Source organism: Pocillopora damicornis, chromosome 12, assembly GCF_964200805.1.
Source record: "Pocillopora damicornis chromosome 12, jaPocDami1.2, whole genome shotgun sequence".
Classification (NCBI taxonomy): Eukaryota; Metazoa; Cnidaria; class Anthozoa; order Scleractinia; family Pocilloporidae; genus Pocillopora; species Pocillopora damicornis.
Genome location: NC_142681.1, coordinates 11479517 through 11485459, shown reverse-complemented (window position 1 = coordinate 11485459; position 5943 = coordinate 11479517). Strand labels below are relative to the sequence as shown.

Below are 5943 nucleotides of genomic sequence, written 5' to 3'. Positions count from 1 at the left end.
TTTCTGCAGTTTGTCTTGTAGCGTTTTCCCATAGTTACCCCAAACAATGTCACAATAATCAAAGTGAGGTTTTACTAAGGCTTGATAAACGAGATGTAAGGTTGATGCTGGGATCAAGTGCCTAATTCGCTTTAGGGTCCCGATACCAGAGGCGATCTTTTTGGTTAATTTTTCGATGTGACCATGCCAATCGAGTTTATCGTCTATTATTACACCAAGCGATTACGTAGTTGTAACCTGGCTCACTTGAGTATTGTTCATTGTAATTGTTGGTGAAGCTGTGAGAGTATTCAGTCTCTGCCTCGACCCTATTAGCATGAATTCGGTTTTGGTCATGTTCAATGTAAGTTTGTTTGCTTGTAGCCAGTTGAAAACGTTTGCTAGGTCTTCATTTAGACAAAACTGAGCATTCTCAAGATTACTGCCCGCATATGTAAGGTGCGTGTCGTCAGCGTACATTCTTGGTTTACAATTTGATAAGCAATTTGGAAGATCGTTAACATATAATAAGAACAATAATGGACCGAGGATGGTCCCTTGAGGGACGCCGCATGTCAGTGAGTAGCTATTGGAAAGCGACCCGTTCACAGAGCATTTTTGTGTGCGGTTTTCTAGATATGACCGAAACCATTTGAAAGATTTGCCATGTATACCATAATAGTTTAGTTTCGATAGAAGAATCTGATGATCAACAGTGTCAAAAGCTTTCTTCAAATCCAGAAAAATCACTCCATTGATTTTCCCGTTATCAATATCATATGCCCAAGAATCTGTCGCTTCCAACAAAGCTGTTACAGTTGAATGATTAGCACGAAAACCTGACTGGTTTTGACATAGAATATCGTGCTCTTTCAAATAGGCATATAACTGTTCATAAACTATCCTTTCAAACGCCTTCGCCACTATTGGAATCACCGATATTGGGCGGTAATTGTTTACATCACCGCGGTCACCCTGTTTATAAAGAGGGGAAACCCCTTGCATATTTCCAGTCATCTGGGAACGTCCCTTGGTTAATAGATTGATTGAAAATATCACATATCGCTACACAAATAAGATCAGCACATTCCCTGACCAACCTAGCAGATATTTTGTCAAGGCCCGTTGCCTTTGACTTGTCTAGTTTATTTAAAAGTGAAAATACTTTATTTGGATTGGTGGGTTGGAGCTTAAACCGTTTATCTGTAGCGGTAAGATATCTTTGATAGCCACCACTATCGCAATTTATCTCACTGGCAAGTTTTGGACCAATATTAGCAGAGTGGTTATTGAATTCGTTTGATAGCTCCAACGGATTAGTTATCGTTAATCCGTTCACTTTTAGTGACACCACTGACGTTTTCCCAGATTTTCGAGAGGTTAGCTCGTTTATAGTCTGCCAGGTCTTTCGGGAGTCGCTGGTGTGCTTATTAAAACTATTTTGGTAATAAACTAGCTTAGCTGAGCGTATTTGCTTATTGGTTATATTTCTTTGTTTCTTAAATAATGCCCAATCGTTAGGATCATTTGTCTTGCTAGCTTTGATTTTTAATATGTCTCTATTATGCCTAGAGTCTTTCAATTCAGAGGTAATCCATGGAGAACTCCTTGAACGAACACGCATCGTTTTCAGTGGGGCATGTTTGTCAGCAATAGCTAGAAATGTACATTTCCATTGCTGCCACATCACGTTTGGGTTGGAAGACTCATACATTATCCCAACATTGAGATAGGATGTGATAACGAAAATTTTGACGATCGAAATTTCGGAAATTTCTATATGTAATAGAATTATGTCCATTAGACATTCCGTTCTGGGCAAGTTTTCTATATACATACACCATGCTATGATCACTTATCCCGATGTGACACTCCCGAACAAACGATCTTATCTGAGCAGTTGGTATAGATTAAATCAATTAGAGTTGAAGAGGTGGGTGTTATCCTTGTCGGTTCAGAGATGAGCTGCTCGAGTCCGTAGACATCGGCAATACTCCTTAATTTGGATACATCATTGTCATATCGAGTATTGATCATATCACAGTTCATGTCTCCCAGTACAAAAAATTCTACATTTTCACTATCCAATTTTCCAATTAGGGATTCAAAAGGTGAAAAAATGCCAATAGGAGAGTCAGGTGGTCTGTACCAAGTAACAATCACAAAAGGTTTTGAATTTGGCCTATGGATTTCCAAGCAAAGATTTTCTAATGCATCCATATGTAGGTCATTTCGTACAGTAAAGTTGATTGAGGTTTTTACATAGAAGCATACCCCTCCGCCGGATTTTGTAAGTCTATCGCGGCGAATTATTTCGTATCCCGAAATATGAACTTCATGATCTTGAATACTCTCGTTCAGTTTCGTTTCATTTATGGAAACAATATCGATATCATTGTCTGCGAATAGGATTCTTAGCTCGTCTATATGTGTTGTTAATTGATTAATATTGAGTGATGCATCACTCAATATTAACATATAACATAACATATATTGTTTAGTGTGATATGTGACCTGGTGGGTGGCAGTTTAGTAATGAAACAACAAAACAATAATATTTCACTGATTTCACAAATTTGATTCAAAACTAAAATAAACAACAAATTTTGAGCAGATTAATTTGCGTTAAATGGTACTTTGACAACATTAAATGTTTGAGCTCTGTTTACTTCAATTAAACAGTACTTAAACATACAGGAACGTTTTGGACACATTTAATGTGCACTTAAACCTGCATTAAGTTTTAGCCTTAAGATAGTATAAGCCAGGTTTGAGTCCAACTTAAATCTAGGTATAAGTGACTTAAACATCAACTTAAACTTATTAAACCTGAGTTTAAGACAGGATTAATCCATGTTTAAGGACACCTAAATATATCTTTTCTCCATGTGATGCCATTTTAAAACCGCGCAAAGGAGGAAATAGTGAGATAGATTTTTCGGCTCTCTGGTTGCTTAATCGGTCCCGCACGGCATTGACGGAAAACACATTATCTCATTCTAGGTGCGATTTAAAATTATTATAAAACTGCTCATTACCTTTAAAATTTAAGTGCAGTCCACCTTTGTTGAGTACGCTATGAGATATGTTCTCATGAGGGGTTAATTTCCATCCATTTTGATGGCAGAACTTCTTTAGATACTTGTTGGCTGTTTTCACTTCCTGGTCAAGCTTATCTTTTCTGCATACAAGCTCCGACAGCGTGACTATAGTATCGCAGGTGCCCTCGATCTGCCTCGCGAGATCCACAATCGATTCCGCAACAGCCTTTGGTTCCCTGGTTTTAAGATCATTAGTCCCAATGTGTAAAATCGCTTCGTTGGGCGAAGGTTCTAGATTTGGCTTGAGATAGTGATTCATGGCCGTTGTCGTAGCGCCCGAGAAAGGCTTGACTATAACCCTATGGCCCTAGAAAGACCAAAGATATGTGGATCACCTTCAAAAAGTCCTGTCCAATTCCTGCCCCTATTAATATCGGGCCTACTGAACTGGAGAGGGTTTCAGAGTTTAAACTACTGGGTGTATATGTACAGAACGATCTCAAGTGGAATACACATGTCTCAAGTATTGTCAGCAAAGCGTGTAAACGGATCCACTATCTTAGGGTCTGTAGAACAGCCCATCTCTCCAGGGACATTGGTCTTACAACTTACATCTCTAGGAGTAGACCTGTTTTGGAATATGTCTCGCCTGTCTGGGGAGGGCTGCCCATTTACCTCGAAGAAGATCTACAGAGAGTGCAGAATAAATGTCTAAATGTCATTGGTCTCACTAAGGATACTGTTGAGTCACTTGTAACTAGGCGTCAGAATTTGACGAGGAAAGAATTTAAACGTATCCTAGAATCTGAAGCACATCCTTGTAAACGTTTTTTAGAAAAGCCAGTGGATCATGGCCATAATCGAAGATCTTGTAAGACTAACCCAGCGCACCTTAGAATACCTGTATCACGCACTGTTAGGCACAAACAATCATTTGTTCCTAGAGGTGCTAAACTTAACTTGATTTGATATGTATATCATTATATAATATGTAGTGTTTTGAATTTTTATTGTAATATTACCGTAATTCTTATCGCCAAAGGTAATGAATAAAGGTTATTATTATTATTTTAAAAAAAAAATAGGATTGTCGAAATGCTTAGTCAACCAAATCTCTAATGTAAGGCTACCCTTATCTTATGTTAATGTAACCAAATCATAGTTGATGAAGCGAGAATAAATCTAGAAACATTTGTTGAACAAAGCGTTGTTGTTGTCATTCATTTAAGTACTTTGAGACTACTTGAAGTTGGAGTGACCGTTCTACTTTTAAAAAAGGAAAAGCAGATATTGCTTGTACAAGACTTTTCTAAAAACTGTCAAAACTGAATTCTAGAAATGTTTTTACTAAAAGCAAGTTTTTCGAGGTTTTCGCAGAGCGCGTTTGTTATCACTTTTTATTTGTTCCTTTTGTCTTTTACCTCGCGCGTGGCATCTAAGGAAGGTGTGATTTTTTTTTCATCGCTTTAAGATGTGAAAAGAGTGGGAGAGTATAGCAGGTAATTTAAGCGATTGACGAAGGGCTAACACTCGAAACGTCAGCTTTTTTACTCTTTAAGGTGGCCAATTTACATTTTCAATTGAGTTGTTAACACTTAATTACCTGTTTTTAAATTTGTCTAGTGTTTTCAAAGCGCCTTAACGTTAAATTGTCACCATAGGATTTCAATTGAGTTTCTATTAGAAGGCGGTCTATAGCGCGAAAGAAAATTATGGGAGGCGATTGCGCAGCGCTTTATGCAAACTAAGAAAGTAGGATAACTTTCGTAGCGCGAAATTTGATTTCCCTAAAATTTGGTAGATGAATCTGACAACGTCAGTGACGTGATTGAATACACGTAACCTGTTGAGCAAAAAAAAAGAAAGAAACTAGCAGAACATGACTATGCGAAAAAGCATGAATAGGTATCAACTAGACCCTGTGAGCAGGGTAACTGGGATACCTAGATGGTACTGGATCCTTGGAATCAAGTGTAGTGATACTACGGGTGTCGGACTAGTATACTGAAATAGTGCGCTCAAGTCTGGCCAAGGGCATACACCTATTTCAAAACATAGGCATGCTATGCGTGCAAGAGTTCCTTTTTTGTAGGGTGGGTGGATTACTTGAAACATTGTGAGTGATGTCTACATTCTTACAAAAGGAGAGAAGAATATTAATGTGGGAAAGAACGAAAATGTCGAATTACCTCACTCACAGGTATTTTGTGGTAGATTATGTGTGTTTTGCGAATAAATGTAACCAAAAATAAACTGTATTGGTGCCAGACTGCAGACTGGATACAAAATATAGACTGCAGACTGGGTACAAAATGCAGACTAAGAATCTGAAGAGTTTTTACGTCTGGTATATAATAACATGTCATCTTACAGCTTACCGAGCGTCACGCAATCGCTTTTCTGCAATCCGCCTTCACGATTATTTGCACTATTGTGGAATATTCCTGGCCCATTTCTTGATGAAAATCGATCGCAATATTATTTCAAGCCTTCAATATAGTCTTCTTACTTTGCGCGCGAGTTGGTTGGTGTGATGTCTGTACAGATTTTATCAATTAACGTAATAAAAGTAGATGATGTGAACAACAGTGATGATAAAGCAAGCTTAAAACGGCAGAAATCGCCAGAAAATACAACGTATACACAAGGTATGAGTAAGTTTTATTGATTTTACGAGAAAAATGTTCATATATCGAAATATGTATCGTTGTAAATCGACCGTACTTCGTTCCCTGTACTATTCCTTATAACGTGCAGTTCCTCTCGTAACTTAACACCGACTCACACAACGCGTGACGCCTTCATGAATTAATCCTTGGCTTTTTCTCTAGACGCGAGCTTGGGCCGCTTGTGACAAGACAAAAGCGTAAACAATACTTAACATAACAACATTATACACAAAAAAACGCAGAGTTTTGGATCA

At 38.0% G+C, this 5943-nt stretch overlaps 1 pseudogene; it reads right to left on the bottom strand.

Moving 5' to 3' along the window:
- Window positions 1-222: 222 nt before the first annotated feature.
- LOC113668531 (uncharacterized) lies at window positions 223-3339 on the bottom strand (annotated as a pseudogene).
- Window positions 3340-5943: the final 2604 nt, after the last annotated feature.